The 20,578-nt window shown below is 38.0% G+C and overlaps 1 protein-coding gene across 3 annotated transcripts in view; it reads right to left on the bottom strand.

Moving 5' to 3' along the window:
- Positions 1-20,578, bottom strand: part of SYCP1 (synaptonemal complex protein 1) — a 138,060-nt gene that overhangs the window by 87,053 nt on the left and 30,429 nt on the right. The gene's annotated exons all lie outside the window — the stretch shown is intronic.

Consider the following 20,578-nt stretch of genomic DNA (forward strand, 5'->3'; position numbering starts at 1 on the left):
AAATGAATTTATTTACAAAACAGAAACCAATTCACAGACTTCAGAAACAAACATACTTATCAAAAGGGAAAGACTGGAGGGAGGGATAAATTAGGAGTTTGGGATTAATATATACATACTACTATATATAAAATAGATAATCAGCAAGGACCTACTGTATAGTGCAGGTAACTCTACTGAGTATTCTATAATAACCTATATGGGACAAAAATCTGAAAAAGAATGGATATATGTATATGTATAACTTAATCACTTTGCTGTACACCTGGAACTAACACAACATTTTAAATTAACTATACTCCAATGTAAAATAAAAATTAAATTGAAAAAAAAAGTAGGATTTCCTGTCATGGCTCAGTGGTTAATGAATCCAACTAGGAACCATGAGGTTGTGGGTTCTATCCCTGGCCTTGTTCAGTGGGTTAAGGATCCAGCGTTGCCGTGAGCTGTGGTGTAGGTCTCAGACTCGGCTTGGATGTGGTGTTGCTGTGGCTCTGGCATAGGCCAGTGGCTACAGCTCCAATTAGACCCCTAGCCTGGGAACCTCTATATGCTGTGGGTGCAGCCCCAGAAAAAGAAAGAAGAGAAGAGGAAAGGAGAGGAGAGGAGAGGGGAGGAGAGGGGAGGGGAGGGGAGGGGAGGGAAGAGGAGGGGAGGGGAGAGGAGAGGAGAGGAGGGGAGGGGAGAGGAGAGGAGAGGAGAGGAGAGGAGAGGAGAGGAGAGGAGAAGAGAAGAGAAGAGAAGAGAAGAGAAGAGAAGAGAAGAGAAAAGAAAAGAAAAAGAAAAGCAATATGATTTTTTTTTGTCTTTTTTTTTTTTTGCCTTTTTCTAGGGCTACTCCCACGGCATATGGAGGTTCCCAGTCTAGGGGTCTAATTGGAGCTGTAGCCACCAGCCTACACCAGAGCCACAGAAATGCAGAATCCGAGCCGTGTCTGCAACCTACACCACAGCTCACGGCAATGCCGAATCCTCAACCCACTGAGCAAGGGCAGGGATCGAACCCGCAACCTCATTGTTCCTAGTCGCATTCGTTAACCACTGAGCCATGACGGGAACTCCAAGAAAAGTAACATGATTTTTAATCAGATTTCCCAAAGGAGAGGAAACAAAGAATAGAGCAAATAAATGCTTGAAGAAAAGCAAAAATACAGGATACTAATTTACAGATTCAAGAAGTTGTAAAATAAAATTAAGCATATATCTTAACATATCAATACTGAAAATAGTAAAAAAAAAATCAAGAGGCAAAGGAAATATGAAAAGCCCCAAGAGAAAAGATACCTTATCTTCAAAGGTTCAACAGTTACATTGACCAATGACAAAAAGGAAGCCAATATAAAGCAGGATGATACCTTTAGTGTGCTAAATGAAATTTCCAGGAATAGCATATAGTGTGCCAACTAGAAATAGGTATCATTTAAAACATCCTTTCCACATGAGAAAGGATAAAAAATGTTAACACATAACGAATCCGACTAGGAACCATGAGGTTGCGGGTTCGGTCCCTGCCCTTGCTCAGTGGGTTGACGATCCGGCGTTGCCGTGAGCTGTGGTGTAGGTTGCAGACGCGGCTCGGATCCCGCGTTGCTGTGGCTCTGGCGTAGGCCGGTGGCTACAGCTCCGATTGGACCCCTAGCCTGGGAACCTCCATATGCCGTGGGAGCAGCCTAAGAAATAGCAACAACAACAAAAAGAAAAGACAAAAAGACAAAAAAAAAAAAATGCTAACAAATAAAATAGAAGAGAGAGCATCACAAGCATACTCTCACTAAAGGGTATTCTAAATATTCCTCTTCAAGGTAGAAAAGATGATCCAAACAAAAGATTTGAGAATTAAGAGAAATCAAGATCAAGATGGCAGAGTAGGGGGATACAAAACTCAAATCTCCCCAGGAATACAACAAAAATATATCTACATGTGGAGCAATTCTCACTGAAAACTAACTGGGCACTGCCAGAAAAACTTGGACAACCAAAGCTATAAGAAAGATCAACATGGAATCTAATAGGAAAAGAAGAGAAGCAATTAGATTGGGATCTGGGTCCCTGTGAGGAAACACAGAAGAGAAGAACCCTTCTTGGGAGTGAACCACTCAAACCAGTATTAGGCACCCTAGCCCTGGGGTTAATGGCAGGAAGACAAATCTTCTTAACTGCTTAGAAAACCAGTGAGACAGCTGTAAGAAACATAGACTCAACTCATGAAAAGAGCACAACACTTGCTTACTCCTGAAACAAGGTAGAGAAAGCAAATTTAAACTGCATTGGACCATGGCCTGTTTCCCAAGATGTCCATAATGTGCCACCCAGCCTGAGCCAAGTGCCTGCTCAGGTCTCACTTGCTTCAAAATGTAGCTCCACTCTAGGGCAAGGGCTGCTGAAGCCAAGGGGAGTGCTCAGTCATGCAGGACCATGCCGGTATAGATGCAAAAGGGTATGTGAACAGGGAGGAGCAACCATTACCCGCACTTACAGAAGTGATGCATCAGAAGCAGTCCCAGGCTCTGACTGCAAGCTAATACCCCCACAGCTCTGCCTGTTCTACAGCCCAGTTCCATGCTAGAGTGATGGTTGTAGTGGCCAAAGAGAGTACATAGCTATGAGGGACAAAGGCAGCTCAGACCCACAACACCATCTGAATGGGGCAGGGCAGCTATTAACGGTGCTTTGAGAGGCAGTGCATCAAAAGTAGTCAAGACCCTGACTGTGGTCATGAATGCCATGGCCCACACCTAGACCCACACCAAGCACCTGCACCAGTCCCTCTTGCTCCAGCACTGCTCCCCCTGGGGTGAGCATGCCAATACTAGGGGTTGGGGAGGAGAACACATACTTATAAGGAATGGATACAGTTAGGACCCAATCCTTAGGACTTCTGCTTGAACAACTTGGGACCTGAACATACCCTTGCCTCTGCCCCTAATGGGGTGGTGTTGGATACTGAGCAGAGGAGAAAACCCAGAACACACCTGGTTCTGGCTCTAGTCTCTCCATCTATATAGCACTACCTCCTACCAAGGTGACAGCTGCCAACACAAGCTGAGAAAAGACATGACTCACGCTCACATCAGATCGTGCTCTCCACCACAGCCACTGGGCATACACAGATGCGACTATACAAGGATATCACTTCATGACCTCAACAGCTAACTTTCTTACCTAACTATATCGAGCCAAAAAAAAAAAAATCAGCAAAATGAGTTGATAGATGAATTTGCTTCAACAATATAACAAAACTCCTAAAAAACAACTAATGAAACTAATAAATAATTTATCAGATAAAAGAGTTTAAAGCATTAGTAATAAGACTGCTAAGTGAATTAGAGAAAAGAATAGATGAACACAGTGAGAGTTTTAACAAGATAGGTGTTACAAAAATGTAACAATTTTTACAAGATAGAACCAGTAAAAACTGAAGAATGGAATAACTAAAATGAAAAATATGCTAGGATGATTTAACAAATGATTAGGTGATACATAAGAATGCATAAGTGATCTAGAAGACAGAAAAATGTATCACCCAATCAGAACAACAAAAAGAAAAACAAATTTTTAAAAATGACAATTGTTTAAGGGAACTCTGAGACACAAGTATACCAACATTCACGTTATAGGGGTCCCAGAGGGTCAAGTGAGAGAGAAAGAAGTCAAAAATGTATTTGATGACATGACAGCCGAAAACTACTCGAGCCTAAAGAAAGAACAGATATCCAGGTAGAGAAGCACAGAGGGTCCAAAACAAGACAAACCCAAACCAAGACATATCATGATTAAAATGGCAAAAGTTAAAAATAAGGAGAGAATTCTAAAGGCAGTGATAGAAAAAGAGAGTCACCTACAAGAGAATTTCCATAAGGCTATAAGCTGATTTTTCTGCAGAAACTCTGCAGGCCAAAAGAAAGTAGCATGATATATTTAAAGTGATCAAAGAGACAAACCTGTAACCTAATATACTCTATCCAGCAAATTATCATTTAGAATTGAAGGAGAGATAAAGAACTTCTCTATCAAAAAGTAAAATAATTCATCAATACAAAACCTCCCCTAAAAGAAATGTTAAAAGGACTTCTCCAAGTGGAAGAGAAAAGGCTGTAACAAGAAGTATTGCTAGGAAAGGAAAAATCCCACTACTAAAGGCAAATATATAGTAAAGACTAAGCAATAACCACCTAAATATGCTAGCAGGAAAATTAAAAAAAACAAGAAATTGGGGGTGTTCTCATCATGGCTCAGTGGTAACGAATCCAACTAGGATCCCTGAGGATGTGGGTTTGATCCCTGGCCTCACTCAGTTGCCTGAGGATCTGGCATTGCCATGAACTGTGGTATAGGTCACAGACACGGATCTTGTATTGCTGTGGCCTTGGCACAGGACGGCAGCTGTAGCTCTGATACACCCCCTAGCCTGGGAAGTTCCATGTGCTGCGGCTGTGGCCCTAAAAAGACCAAAAAAGAAAAAAAAAAACCTTCAAAAAAAGAAAACAGAAATTTGGGAGTTCCCGCTGTGGCTCACCAGGTTAAGAACCTGACTAGTATTCACGAGGATACAGGTTTGATCCCTGGCCTTGCTCAGTGGGTTAAGGATCCAGCGTTGACACAAGTTGCAGCATAGGTGCATAGGCAGATGTGCTTCAGATCTGTTTTGGCTGTGGTGCGGGCCAGCAGCTGCAGCTCCAATTTGACCCCTAGCTGAGGAGCTTCCATATATCACAGGTACAGCACTAAAAAGAAAAAAATAGATGATAATAAAAACAGAAATTGTAAAATCAACTATAACTACAATAATCAGTAAAGGGATAAATATGTAGATGTAAAATAATATATCAAAAACACAAAACGTGGGAGAGAGGAGTAAAAAAGATAGGTATTTTATTTTATTTTTTTGTCTTTTGTCCTTTTAGGGCTGAACCCGCAGCATGTAGAGGTTCCCAGGCTAGGGATCTAATCAGAACTGCTGCTGCCAGGCTACACCAGAGCCACAGCAATGCCAGATCCTTAACCAACTGAGCGAAGCCAGGGATCAAACCCACAACCTCATGGTTCCTAGTCAGATTTGCTTCTGCTGTGCCACAAAGGGAACTCCAAAAGATAGGTAATTTAAAAGATGTTTGGACTTAGTAATTACCAGTTTAAAAGATGCAGCTATTGCTATAGGTTGACAAATATGAGCCCCATTGTAACCACAAATTACAAACCTACAACAGATATATAACTAAAGAGAAGAGAACACAAATCTATCAATAAGCGAATCATCAAAACACAAAGGAAGAAACTAAAAGAACACAGAAAAACTACAAAAACAACCAGAAAACAAATAAGAAAATGGTAAGAAGTAGATATCGATCAACAATCACTTCAAATGTCAATAGACTAAAAGCTCCAATCAGGAGTTTCCACTGTGGCACAGTGGTTAATGAATCCAACTAGGAACCATGAGGTTGCAGGTTTGATCCCTGGCCTTGCTCAGTGGGTTAAGGATCTGGCGTTGCCATGAGCTGTGGTGTAGGTCACAGATGCGGCTCAGATCCCGCGTTGCTGTGGCTCTGGCGTAGGCTGGCGTCTACAGCTCCGATTAGACCCCTAGCCTGGGAACCTCCATATGCCATGGGAAGCGGCCCTAGAAGAGGCAAAAAGACAAAAAGAAAAATAAAAAATAAAAGCTCCAATCAAGAGACCAAGGGTGGCTGATTGGATTTAAAAAAAAACAAGACCCATCTATATATTGCTTATAAGAAACTCACTTCAGAGCTAAAGACACACACAGACTGAAAATGAGAGGATGGAAATAGATTTCATGCAAATGGAAACAAGAAAGCAAAGGTACAATACACATACAAGACAAAATAGGCTTTAAAACAAAGTCTATAACAAAAAACAAAGGGCATTATATAATGATAAAGGGATCAATACAAGAAAAGGATGTAGCACTCGCTAACTGATATTCACCTAATACAGGAGTGCCTAAATATATAAAGAAAATATTAGCATACATAAAGAAAAATTGACAATAATACAATAATAGAGGGAGTTCCCGTTGTGTCACAGTGGAAACGAATCCAACTGGTGTCCATGAGGATGCAGGTTTGATCTCTAGTCTCACTCAGTTGGTCAGGGATCCAGTGTAGCCTTAAGCTGTGGTGAAGGTCACAGAGGCAGCTCGAATCCCAAGTTGCTATGGCTGTGGTGTAGGCCGGCAGCTGTAGCTCCAATTTGATCCCTAGCCTGGGAACTTCCATATGCCACAGGTGCAGCCCTCAAAGCAAAAGAAAAAAATACAGTGATAGAATGGAACTTTAAAACCCACTTATGGTAATGTACAGATCATCCAGACTGAAAATCAATAAGGAAACAATGGTTTTAAATGGCAGGTTAAGCCCATGGGACTCAATAGATATCTACAGAACATTCAATCCAAAGATAGCAGAATATACATTCTTTTCAAGTGCACATGGAACATTCTCTATGATAGATCACATGCTAAGCCACAAACAAGTCTTAACAAATTTAAGAAGATAGAAATTTTATCAAGCATTTTTTCCAACCACAACAACACAAAACAAGAAGTTAATTTAGGATGAAAAATGGGGAAAAACACAAATGCATGAGACTAAACTAAGAAATCAATGAGTCAAAGAGGAAATCAGAAAATACCTCAAAAAAAATGAAAATGGAAACAAAACTTTCCAAAATCTATAGGATATGGCAAAAGAAGCTCTAAGAAGAGATTTTTATAGTGATACAAGCCTACTTCAAGAAATAAGAAAAACCTCGGGAGTTCCCGTTGTGGCTCAGTGGAAATGAATCCAGCTAGGAACCATAAGGTTGTGGGTTCAATCCCTGGCCTCGCTCAGTGGGTTAAGGATCTGGTGTTGCCATGAGCTGTGGTGTAGGTCGCATACACGGCTCGGATCTGGTGTTGCTATGGCTCCAATTAGACCCCTAGCCTGAGTACCTTCACATGCCATGAGTGTGGCCCTAAAAAGACAAAAGCCAAAAAAAAAAAAAAAAAAAAAAACCAAAAAAAAAACCCAAAAAAAAAACCTTCAAATAAACAACTAAACACCATCTAAAGGAATCAGAAACAGAAGAACAAACCCCAATTCAATAGAAAGAAGGAAATAATAAAAATCAGAGAGAAATAAATAAAATAGGGACCAAAAAAGCAATAGAAAAGACCAACGAAACTAAAGACTGTTTTTTTTTTAAAGATTTTAAAAATTGATAGACTGACTTTTAGACAGACCATCAAGACAAAAAGAGAAGCTCTAAAACACTAAGAAATGAAAGAGGAGAAATAAAACCTGATATTACACAGATATAAAAAAATCTGAAGAGAATATGCCAACAAACTTGACAATCTAAAAGGAATGGACAAGTATCTAGAAACATACAGCCTGTCAAGGCTCAGTCAGGAAGAAACAGACAATCTAAAAAGACCAATCATTAACCGTGCAATAAAATTTGTAATTTAAAAAAACCCAGAAAATAAAAGTCCAAGACTGGATGGCTTCACAGGGGAATTCTAATAAACAAATAAAGAGGCAACACCTATCCTTCCACAACTATTCGCAAAAACTGAAGAGGAAGAAACACTTTCAGATTCATTCTATGAGGCCACCATTAACCTGATATCAAAAACAGACAAAGACTACCCAAAAAACAAGGAATTTATCCACTGACAGATGAATGAATAAAAAAAGTGGTAGAGTTATACACAATGGAATATTACGGAGCCATAAAAAAGAATGAAATTCTGCCATTTGTAATAATGTGGACAGACCTAGAGTGCATTATGCTTAATGAAATAAGTCAGGCAGAGAAAAGCAGATACTTTATGTTACCACTTAAATGTGGAATATTAAAAAATAAATCAAATGAAGGAATATAACAAAACAGAAACAGACTCACAGACATAGAGAACAAACTAGTGATTAACAGTGTGGAGAGGGAATGTGGGAGGAAAAAGACATAGGTAGGAGATTAAGAGATGCAAACTACTATGTATAAAATACATAAGGAACAATCATATACTGCAGAGTACAGGGAAATACAGCCATTATTTAGTAGTAACTTTAAATGGAGTTATGATCTATAACAATATCGAATCGAGATGTTGTACAGGGGAGTTCCTATTTTGGCTCAGCAGTTACAAACCCAACTAGTATCCATGAGGATGCAGGCTTGATCCCTGGCCTTTCTCAGTGGGTTAAGGAACCAGTATTGCCATGAGCTGTGGTGTAGGCAGCAGCTGCAGCTCTGATTCAACCCCTAGCCTGGGAATTCCATGTGCTGCAAGTGCAGCAATAAAAAGCGGAAAAAAAAAAAAAAAAAAAAAGATGTCCTAGATCTGAAACTAATATGTTAAATCAACTATGCCTCAATTAAAAAAATAATTAAAAACAAAACAAGTGGTATATAGGTAACACCAAATAAAACATTGTCTATGAAAAACAGTAATAATATCTTGTTTATAGAGTTAAAATACACAACAAAAGTAGAAGAGGACTACTCTTCTAGAGGTGTCGGAACAAATAAAATTCACATTCTAAAGTCTTTAGATAAACAAGGAAAAAGGTAAATGTATTAATTAATTTTACACATTGAAGAGTAACCAATGCATATTGTAATCTCTCTAGTAACCACTGAAAATACAGAAACAGTTTAGTAACTTTCAAAGTAGTCAAGGGAGGAGTTCCTGTCGTGGCACAGTGGTTAACGAATCTGACTAGGAACAATGAGATTGCGGGTTCAGTCCCTGGCCTAGGCTGGCAGCTATAGCTCTGATTAGACCCCTAGCCTGGGAACCTCCATATGCTGTGGGAGCGGCCCTAAAAAAGGCAAAAAGACAAAAAAAAAAAAAAAAAAAAAAAAAAAAAGTAGTCAAGGGAAAAAATTAGAATAACAAAACAGTAATTAAACTAGGAGTTCCACTTCTAAGAGATGAAGTAGATATTCTTTTCCCTACTCTCCCAAGTACAACCAAAAAACCTCAACATGATATATATAAAACAAATATATCCATATAGATATATATATATATATATATTTTTTTTTTTTTTGGTCTTTTGTCTTTTTAGGGCTGCACCCACAGCACATGGAGGTTCCCAGGCTAGGGGTCTAATCACAGCTGTTGCTGCTGGCCTATGCCAGAGCCACAGCAACACCAGATCCAAGCCGCATCTGGAACCTACACCACAGCTCGCAGCAATGCTGGATCCTTAACCACTGAGCGAGGCCAGGAATCAAACCTGCAACCTCATGGTACCTAGTCAGATTCACTCCCACTGTGCCACAACAGGAACTCCTATAAAACAAATATAAAAAGGCTTTGCAAAATGGAGATAAGAAGCCAGACCAGCTAGAGACCTCTGGACCTGAAAACAACAGAGTGGTAAGATTCTGGGGATTTTTTTTGGGGGGGGGGGGGAGGGTTGTTGTGTTTTTGCGTTTGTTTGCCTCACATATCCTAAACTTAGAGCTGATAAAGCCAACAACTGGAAATACCAATGTGACAAAAACAGCTCCCCAAAAGTCTGCTCTCTCTAGCAAAAAGACAAAGGGACAGCCACAGGACTTTATCCCAGCCAAACACCAAAGAAAATTATGTTGCCTCCACCCAATCCATGTCAACAAAGACCAAGAGGTGATCCTAAGCTTCCAACCTAATGAGTCTGTGATGATGAACTTTAATACCTCCATCAAAGTGGTGTCAGTGGTCAAACAGGGAGGAATGTCTTTCACCTCCATCAACCAGTAGTAAGCCCAGGACTCAAACAGTGGCAATAGAGATTACACAGGGAACCTTGCTATCCATATCCATCCAGTAATAGTAAAGCATTAATCCTAATCCCTACTGGGGTAGTGTCAGAAAAGGCCTAGGAGAGCAACAACTTTCACCAAAACTCAGAGTAACAAGGACATGACACTACAGACCACATAGGGAGCTGGAACTCCCAACTAAAACAGGATTAACAAGGACTACCCTGACTCCACTGCACTCAGGTTTCAGCTAAGGTCAAGTAAGAAACTTTATCTTCAACCTCCACCATCGCAGTAACAAGGCAACATCCCCCCTCTCTACACCAGATTAATGTAAAAGAAAACCAGCTAAAACAAAAGAAATAAGATTGAGAGTCTCATTATGTAATACAAAAACATCCAGGCTTCAATAATCACCTTGTCATAACAAGAACCAGAATGATTTTTTTTTTGACCTGGAGAAGATTATTTATTATGAAATAATAATAATCAGTAAAATTGACTTATTTTTAAAACTCTCATTGTATTATTTTTTATTTTTCTATTGCTCAATGAATTTTATTATATTTATAGTTGTACAACAATTATCACACAGAATGATTTCTAACTGAATAAAAAAAGACAATCAATAGATGCTTATACCAAGAGAAATGTTAGAATTACCTGGAAAAAAATTTTAAGGCAGCCATCATAGAAATGCTTCAATGAGAAATAACAAATTATTAAAAGAAATAAAAAATCAGAAAGCTTTAGTAAATAAATAGAAAGTTTCAACAAAGAAACAGAAGATGTAAAAAAGAAACAAATGGAAATTTTAGAACTTAAAGAAAACAATAAATAAAATTAAAACCTCAGTGCATGGATTTAAAGGAAAAATGATGGGATCAGAGGAAAATAATGACAACAGAAATTAGCCAATCCAAACAACAGATAGAAAAGACTGTGAAAAAATTAACACACTTCCCAGTTTCACTTAAGGAGCTTAGAGGTTGCCACTCACCCTAACAGGTAAAAAAAGTCTTAGCCAACTAAAAATCAGTAACTCTTCCTAGATCCATAAGAGAAATGAGGTCATAGGATAGCTACCCTCAAAATCGGAAAGACTGACAAGAAAATACAGAGAATCACAACTCACCAGAGCAGAAATTCACAAGCTGACACCTCCATGAGAACCAATGCTATGGCAGACTAGCCAAAATTGTAACATACAAATTGCTGAAGGCTCAAAGAGTGGAGAATTCTGACAATAAATATTGGAGAAAAATCCTCTTTAAGCAAGGATGAGAGAAGGAATCATTTTGAAATATAGCAGAATACTCTGGTCTTCTTAAGTTCTACTGTCAAGAGAAACTATTTTACCAGAGCCTAATCTGCAGGGTTTTGTCAGAGCCTAACTGTCCTGGAGGAAGTGAAATACCCAACTCCAGCAACCTTTAGCCTTCCATGTGGGAGAAGAGAAAAATCAATTCTAGGCCACTCTAGCCATCATGTTCCACCAAAAAAGGAAAAGTGGGGAAAGGGGAGAGGACCAAACAACATTTTTGATGTTAACAGTGTAGAGGCACAGACTCACTAAAAAATTGAGACCTAATCAGAGAACTATTGGCTGCTTCCCCTCCCCCAACACTTTACCAAATCGCTAAAGCCCGACTTACAGAAGCTACTTTTACCCAGTAGGTCCAGCTATCAGGAAAAAACTACAAAATATACTAAAAGGCAAAAATACACTTTGGAGAGATAGTTAAAGAATGAAAATCACACACATCAGAGATGCTGGAATTATCAGATGGAGAATTTAAGACAACTATGATGAATATGACAACAGCCCTAATAGATTAAGAGGACACCATGCAAAAACAGATGGGCAATATAAGTAGAGAGATGGAAATCCTAAGAAATAACCCAAAAGAAATGTTAAAGGACAAAAACAGTGTAACAGAAATAAAGAATGCCAGGAGTTCCCATCGTGGCTCAGTAGTTAACGAATCTGACTAGGAAGCATAAGGTTGCAGGTTCGATCCCTGGCCTCACTCAGGGAGTTAAGGATCCAGTGTTGCCGTGAGTTGTGGTATAGGCGGCAGATGCAGCTTGGATCCCGAGTTGCTGTGGCTGCTGCGTAGGCTGGCTGCTACAGCCCAGATTAATTAGACCCCTAGCCTGGGAACCTCCATATGCTATGGATAGGGCCCTAGATATAAAGACAAAAAAAGAAAGAAAGAAAGAAATGAAGAATGCCTTTGATATGTTTATTAGTAGACTGGGAATTGCTGAAGAAAGAATCTCTGAGCCTAAGGATAAATCAATAGAAACCTACAAAACTAAAAGGCAAAGAGAAACAGGATTTAAAAAAACAAAAACAAAATAGACTATCCAAAAGACAACTACAAAAGACGTAACATAGCCATAATGGAAATATCAGAAAGAGAAGAGAGAAAAGAACAGAAGAAATATTTGAAACAATGATGACTGAGAATCTCCTCCAAATCAGTGTCACACAACAAACCACAGATCCAGGACGAGAACACTAAGTAAGCAGGAAAAATGTGAAAAACAACTATATCTAGACAGTCATACACAAACTACAGAAAATCAAAAATAAAGAAAAAAAATCCTGAAAGAAGCTAAAGGTAAAAAACACTTTCCTGGATAAGAATGACATCTAACTTTTCTATAGCAACTGTGCAAGCAAGAAAAGAATAGAGTGAAATGTAAGTAGAAATTCAAATTTCAATTTCTCTCAGGAAATTGAGAGAAAAGAGTCACAACTTAGAATTCTGCAAAATTATCCTTCCTTTAAAGGTAAAGGAGAAATACAGCCTTTTTCAAACAACAATCCAGGAAATTTATTTCCACATATCTGCCAGGAAAGAAATTTTAGGGAGAAGCAAAATAATATAGGCAGAAAATTTGATTCTACATTAAAAAAGGAAGGAGTTCCTGTCATGGCTCAGCAGAAACAAATCTAACTAACATCCATGAGGACGCAGGTTCAATCCCTGGCCGTGCTCAGTGGGTTAAAGATCCAATGTTGCTGTAAGCTGTGGTGTAGGTCACACATGTGGCTATGGCTGTGGTATAGGCCAGTGGCTACAGTTCTGATTCGACCTCTAGCCTGGGAACCTCTATATGCCACGAGTGTGGCCCTAAAAAGACCAAAAAAAAAAAATTAAAAATTAAAAAGGGAAAAGCACAGAAAAAAGAATAAGTAAAATAGAATAAAAACTTTTATTTTTCTTGGAGTTTCTGTTGTGGTTCAGTGAGTTAATAACCCAACATAGCCTCTGAAATGATGCAGGTTCCATCCCTGGCCTCAATCACTGGGTTAAGGATGCAGCATTGCTAGGAGCTATGGTGTAGGTAGCAGACACAGCTTGGATCTCCTATTGCTGTGGCTGTCATGTAGGATGGTAGCTGCAGCTTCAATTCGACCCTTAGCCTGGGAATTTCCATATGCTGCAGGTGCAGCCCTAAAAAAAAAAGAAAAAAGAAAAGAAAAGAAACTTTTATTTTTCTTAATTTAAGATTGTTTGAAATAAAACAGCAACAATATATTCATTTACATATGCTTAAGAATCTGCTGTGTGTGTATGCTTATATATAAGAAAAAATGAATGACAGAAATGATACAAGGAAAAGGAGGGAGGAAATGAGATCATTTTGATATAGTGATAACTGAAAGTAGACTTAGATTAGCTGCAAGTGTATAACACAAAATCTAGGGCAACCGCTTTTAAAAAAGTGAAAAAAAAAAGAAGTGTAACTATACGTTAAGAAACTAGAAAAACAAAATCACGTAAAATGTTCAATTAAGGAGTTGTGTGGAGTTCCCACTGTGGTACAGTGGGTAAGAATCCAACTGCAGTGACTCCAGTGGCTGTGGAGGCAAAGGTTGGATCCCCAGACCATCACAGTGGGTTAAAGAATCCAGTGTTGCTGCAGCTGCAGCTTGGATTCAATTCCTGGCCCAAGAACTTTCATATGCCATGGGTGTGGCCATCCTAAAAAAAAAAAAGGCTCCAATAAAACTACAAAAGGCAGGAAAAAAGAACAAAAGAAACAAATAGAGCAATTAAAACTATAAAAGGAAGAAAAAAAGAACAAGAGAAACAAACAGAAAGATAACAATATGGTAGATATTTATCCAACTCTATCAATAATTCCTTTAATCATCAATGGTCTAGATAGGACAATCAAAAGACAGAGATAGAGTGGATGAAGAAAACAAGACTCAAGTACATTTACAAGAAATCCACTTTGAATACAAAGAACATGTAGATTAAAAGAAAATGGATGGAGGAAGATAAACCATGCTAACACTAATCAAAAGAAAGCTGGGATTTCCCGTTGTGGCTCAGTTGGTTAAGAACCTGACTAGTATCTATGAGGATGCGGCTTCGATCCCTGGCCTCACTCAGTGGGTTAAAGGATCTTGGCATTGCCGCAGGCTGCAGTGTAAGCTCAGATCTAGCATTGCTATGGCTGTGGCCTAGGTCACAGGTGGCTACAGCTCTGATTCGACCCCTAGTCTCGGAACCTCTATATGCCATGGGTGTGGCCTTAAAAGACAAAAGACAAAAGACAAAAAAAAAAAAAAGAAAGAAAGAAAATTAGAAAGAACATAAACTCAACATCACCATGAAACTACTAGACACAGTAGACATCTACAGACTACTTGATCCAACAACAGCAGAATAAACATTCTTCTCCAGCTCATATGTAAAATTTACCAAGATAGACCACATTCTGGGGCATTAAACATACCATAACAAATTTAAAAGAATAGAAATCCTACAAGGTCTGCTCTCAGACCACAATGGAATTAAACTAGAAATCTGTAACAGAAAGAAAAACTGGAAAATCCTAAAATATGTGGTAGAAATATAAAATGTTACATACAGCCAACCTGGAAAACAGTCTGACAATACCTTTTGAAACTAAACATGCAATTACCATATAACCCATCAATTGCACTCCTGTATATTCATCTCAGAATTATAGTCAGAAATAAAACATGTAGTTATAATATCAGAAAAAAAACTTTATGACAAATAGCATTACTAAGTAGAATCATTTCATAGTGATAAAAGATACAACTAACCAGGGACAATATTTTTAAATCTCTATGTACCTAATAACACAAACCAATTGAAATACAAGAATTTAAAAACCATCAATAAAGGATTCTAATATTTTTTTAAATTCATTGAGAATTAGATTTTTTAAAATTAATAAGAACTCAAAGAATTTGAACAAATGATTAAAAAACTTCATCTAGTAGATATTTTTGGAATATTTCAGTCAATAACATTAGAAAATGCAATGCAATTAAGCTATAAATCTACTTTTGCTAACAAATAGAAAATCACCATATGTTTGAAGAACAAGTACATTTCCAAATAACCTAATGGTCAAAGAAGAAATCCCAAAGGAAATAAGAAAATACTTTTGGAGTTCCCGTCATGGCTCAGCAGAAATGAATCCAACTAGGAACCATGAGGTTGTGGGTTCTATTTCTGGCCTCACTCAGTGGGTTAAGGATCCAGCGTTGCCGTGAGCTGTGGTATAGGTCACAGACGCGGCTCGGATCTGGCGTTGCTGTGGCTCTGGCATAGGCCGGCGGCTACAGCTCCGAATATACCCCTAGCCTGGGAACCTCCATACACCGTGGGTGTAACCCTAGAAAAGACAAAAAGACAAAAAAAAAAAAAGAAAAGAAAAGAAAATAGTTTTAACTCATTGATAATTAAAATAACATATATTAAAAGTGTGAGATATAGCTAATGCAGTATTTAGAGAAAATATTACAGATTTAAATGCATATATTAAAACAAGCATAAAATAAGCTAAAAATTTATCTGAAGTTAGAAAAATAAACACAAGGTAGGTAGAAGGAAATATGATAAGATTACAAAGTTAATGAAATAGAAATCAAATATATACCAGAGAAGATCACAAAGTCAATATTTAAAAAGACTAAAGAGAAACTAAAAACAAATTTATGCAAAAAAATTTAGAAAAATTATAAGAAAAGTTAAAACCCCTAGAAAAAAACAGAGTACCCATCATGGCTCAGCAGAAATGAATCTAACTAGAAACCATGAGCTTGTAGGTTCAATTCCTGGCCTTGCTCAGTGGGTTAAAGATTCCACATTGCTGTGGCTGTGGTGTAAGCCAGCAGCTGTAGCTTCATTTAGACCCTTAGCCTGGGAACCTCCATATGCCGTGGGTACGGCCTTAAAAAGACAAAAGACAAAAAAATTTAAAAATTTAAAAATAAAACCCCTAGGAAAAAACTAATGGAACAAAACTGATTCCAGAAGATATAAAAAACCTGTATATTTCCAAACTATTAGAGGCATGAAATCAGAAATTTAAAAATGGAATTCTTATTGTGGCTTAGTGGTAATGAACCCAAATGTATCCATGAGGATGAGGATTCAATCCCTGGCCCCACTCAGTGGGTTAAGGATCCGGCATTGCCAAGAGCTGCAGTGCAACAGACATGACTCGGATCTGCCAATGCTGTGGCTGTGGCATAGGACGGCAGCTGCAGCTCCAATTCAACCCCTAGCCTGGGAATACCCTTATGCCGTGGGTGCAGCCCTAAAAAAAAAGAAAGAAAGAAATTTAAAAATCACTCCCCCTAAAATTAGTAAATAATAATAAAAAATCTAGAACAAATTACCTAACTAGTAAATTCTACTAAACATTCAGGGAAAAAATAATCTAAATCATACTTAACCTCTTCCAGAATATACAAAATGAGAAAACATTGCCATACTAATTTTTAGGTTAGGAGGTACTTAATATTAAAATCTGGGCATTTCCACTGTGGTGCAATGAGAAAGGCAGTGTCTTAGGAGCATTAGGACACAGGTTCAATCCCTGGCCCAGAACAGTGGGTTAGGGAACCAACATTGCTACAGCTCAGCTTAGGTCACAATTACAACTCAGATCTGATCCCTGGCCTCCAGGAACTCCATATGCCACGGGGGGGCCCAAAAATGAAAAAAAAAAAAAATCTGGTAAAGAAAGTATGAGTGGAGTTCCCATGGTGGAGCAGTAGTAACGAACCCAACTAGTATGCATGAGGATGTGGGTTTGATCCCTGGTCTCGCTCAGTGGGTTAAGGATCTGGCATTGCTGTGAGCTGTGTTACGGTCACAGAAGCAGCTTGAATGTCCCGTTACTGTGGCTTTGGGTTTGGAATAGGCCAGCAGCTACAGCTCCAATTCAGCCCTAGCCTGATAACTTCCATATGCTGCATGTGCAGCCCTAAAAAGACAAAGAAAAAAAAAAGTATGAGAAAGAAAAATGACAAACCAATCAAATTTATGAACATGGATGCCAAAAAAGTCTTTAAAATACTCTTTTTTTTTAATTTTTTTTTTCTTTTTTCCTTTTCTAGGGTCACTTCCCGTGGCATATGGAGGTTCCCAGGCTAGGGATCGAGTTGGAGCTGTAGCCACTGGCCTACGCCAGAGCCACAACAACGCAGGATCCAAGCCACAGCTGCGACCTACACCACAGCTCACGGCAATGCCAGATCCTTAACCCACTGAGCAAGGCCAGGGATCAAACCCGCAACATCATGGTTCTTAGTCGGATTCATTAACCACTGTGCCATGACAAGAACTCCTTAAAAATAATCTTAAACTATATGTAAAACTGAATAAAACAATATATAAAAATAATAATAAAAGTAGATTTATAACCAGGAATAGAAAGTTAATGTTATAAAATTACGTTTAACATTAGATAATAACATTGGATTTGTGTACACCTGAAACTAATTCAACATTGTACATCAACTATACTCTAATAAAATTCAATTTTAAAAACAAGTGTATAACACTGGAAAGTAATTAATATTAAAGGAAAAAATCATATGACAATCTCAATATATACAAAAAAGGCATTTGATTAAGTCAATATTCACTCATTATAAAACTCCTTTATATATTAGAAAAAGACAGTAATTCTCTTCCAGAAAACAGGGATTCAATAATAAACAACTGCATTCCTGGAGTTCCCGTCATGGCTCAGTGGTTAACAAATCCGACTAGGAACCATGAGGTTGCGGGTTTGATCCCTGACCTTGCTCTGTGGGTTAAGGATCTGGCGTTGCCGTGAGTCGTGGTATAGGTCAAAGACGTGGCTTGGATACTGCGTTGTTGTGGCTCTGGCGTAGGCTGGTGGCTACAGCTCTGACTCGACCCCTAGCCTGGGAACCTCCATATGCCGCAGGAGCAGCCCGAGAAATGGCAAAAAGAAAAAAAAAAAAAAAAAAACTGCACTCCTAGTAACTAGATTTGTGTCTCACATAAAACAGAAAGGAGATTAATAAAAGCTGAATTGATTAATGAATGAGTAATGGTTTGAAAGTGGCAATACAGGTCCAAAAGAAAGTTTCCACTGCCTTCCAATTCCATTATACATGGAATGTAGGACGATGTGCAGCCTCCATTCAAACGGAGAACAGAGGAAGCAGCGATCTCAAATTTACTAAAGCCAGAAGGTAAAGAAAACTTGCATTAATAGGTTGGTGAAAAAAGAAATTTTATATGCTACATACAAAGAAAAGAGTTTCCAAGATACCATTTGAAAAGGAGAGGAACAACAGAAAGTTAAGACAGGGAGAAAAGCCAACACTGATATGAGAATGAGAAAAGTAATGGGGTTTTAATCAAAGATGATTAATACATGGCCTCATGAAAAAAAACCAAACTGCCTCCAAACAGAATCCTATTTGAAAGTTCAGTACTTTTAATCACACAGAGAAAACAGCCAAATTTTCTCCTCAAATTTTTTGTTAAATCTCTGATCACTGATACTCTTTAGCAAGCAGCAACTATTGGCAAGTGACAAAAATTAGATAAGAAAATACTAAAAAGAAAAAGAGGCGTTCCCATCGTGGCTCAGTGGTTAAAGAACCCGACTGGCATACATGAGGACGGGGGTTTGATCCTTGGCCTCGCTCAGTGGGTTAAGGATCTGGCATTGCCATGAGCTGTGGTGTAGGTCGCAGATGCAGCTCAGATCCCGCTTTGCCATGTCTATGGCATAGGCTGGCAGCTACAGCTTCGATTCAACCCCTAGCCTGAGAACTCCATATGCCGCTGATTCAGTCCTAAAAAGACAAAAGAAAGAAAAAGAAAAATTAGCTGATCATGATTAATTTATATGGATAGTTTCAAGGAGAATGAAGTAGTATGCAATGGACAAATCTCTCCTGCTAAAAATAACTAGAAAAGCCAGATACAAATCAAAACAGAAAGGATTAAAGAGACAAAGCTTCCCAAGAAAGAACTCCTGAGAAGTGAAATGACAAAGTACAGTGGACATCTGCCGGTTCTAGGCATGAGTAAAAGGCCTAAATGCTGGCTTGGTCCCAGCAGGACCACTGCCAGGGGATTTAAAAAAAAAAAAAAAAAAAAAAAAAAAAAAAAAAAAAAAAAAAAAGCATAAACTTATGGGTCTCAAAGAGCTGGAGAAACAAAATAAGAGACTTGAAAAACCTCATAAACTTGTTTATTTTCCTTCATTCAGCTCAGCTTCTTAACTGGATTACAATAATCAGCCTACCATACTCCCAATTTCTCCCTAGCAAAAAAAAAGGACATCATCTGGAACCTCTAACTTTTCTCATAACAATGTATAGAATTCAATCAAAAAATTACTGGACACCAAAGGATAAGGACAAATCACTAAAAAGTAAGATTAAAAGAAATACAAAGTAGAATGGTGGATATCACGGGCTAGGGGGATGAGAGAATGGGGAGTTACTGCTTAATGGGAACAGAGTTCCAATTGTGCAAAATGAAAAGAGTTCTGGAGATAGATACTGGTGATGACTGCATAACAATATGAATGTATCAATGCCACTGAATTATACACTTTAAAATGATTAAGATGGTAAATTTCTTATGTTTTATGTATTTTATCACATTTTTTTAAAAAAAGAAACAGGCCAACAGGTGAGCCAGATATTAAAGTAATAAGAGAATAGCTCTAAAATATCAATGATTAATTTATTTAAAAATATGAAATACCATTTTTAAAAGGAGAATTTAACCCAAGAATTGGAATCTTAAGAAAAACAATAAAATGGAAATTTAAAAGGAGAAAATATGATTGAAGTTAATTAAGAATTGAGTATACGTGTTTAAACGCAAATTAGACACAGCGTAAGGCAAGGTTAAGTAACAGGTCAATAGAAGATCTGTAAGTTGAAACAAAGAGATAAACAGATGGAAGAGACATATATCTGGGAAACAACAAAAAGTAACTTACATGAATAAATTTCAGTGGTTATAATTCTGCAGAATCAAGTAGTGTTAGTTATTTATTAACAGTAAGTTGTTTCCACCTTATATAATAAGATCAAATATTCATTTGTTCGTCTTAAAACCTATTGAACTCCTATTACATATACATAGCAACATGCTGAGCACTAGAGTTACAAAGATATTTGTACACAGCCCCTGCCCTCAAGACACTCATGGTCACAGGAGACACACAAGTAATGCTTAAGCCATTCTCAACAGTAAGGAGTTACCTGGAACTTAACCAATGGTTTTGGAGAGGAGATAGGAGGTTCATTTTGGGTAGAAGTAGCCAAAAGCATGATGGTGACATATGAAGAACATAATATCTCAGGAAAGTTAAAAAATTTGTGGATATCTGGAGACAGAATATCTACATGACAGTAAAGTGAAATGAGCACTCATAGGTTAGCAAGAACTAGATAATTATTTGTAAAGAAGAAAGAATGTTTTTAAAAGTGAAAAATGACACAAGATCTCTATGATGTTCT

Source organism: Sus scrofa, chromosome 4 (assembly GCF_000003025.6).
Source record: "Sus scrofa isolate TJ Tabasco breed Duroc chromosome 4, Sscrofa11.1, whole genome shotgun sequence".
NCBI classification, from domain to species: Eukaryota; Metazoa; Chordata; class Mammalia; order Artiodactyla; family Suidae; genus Sus; species Sus scrofa.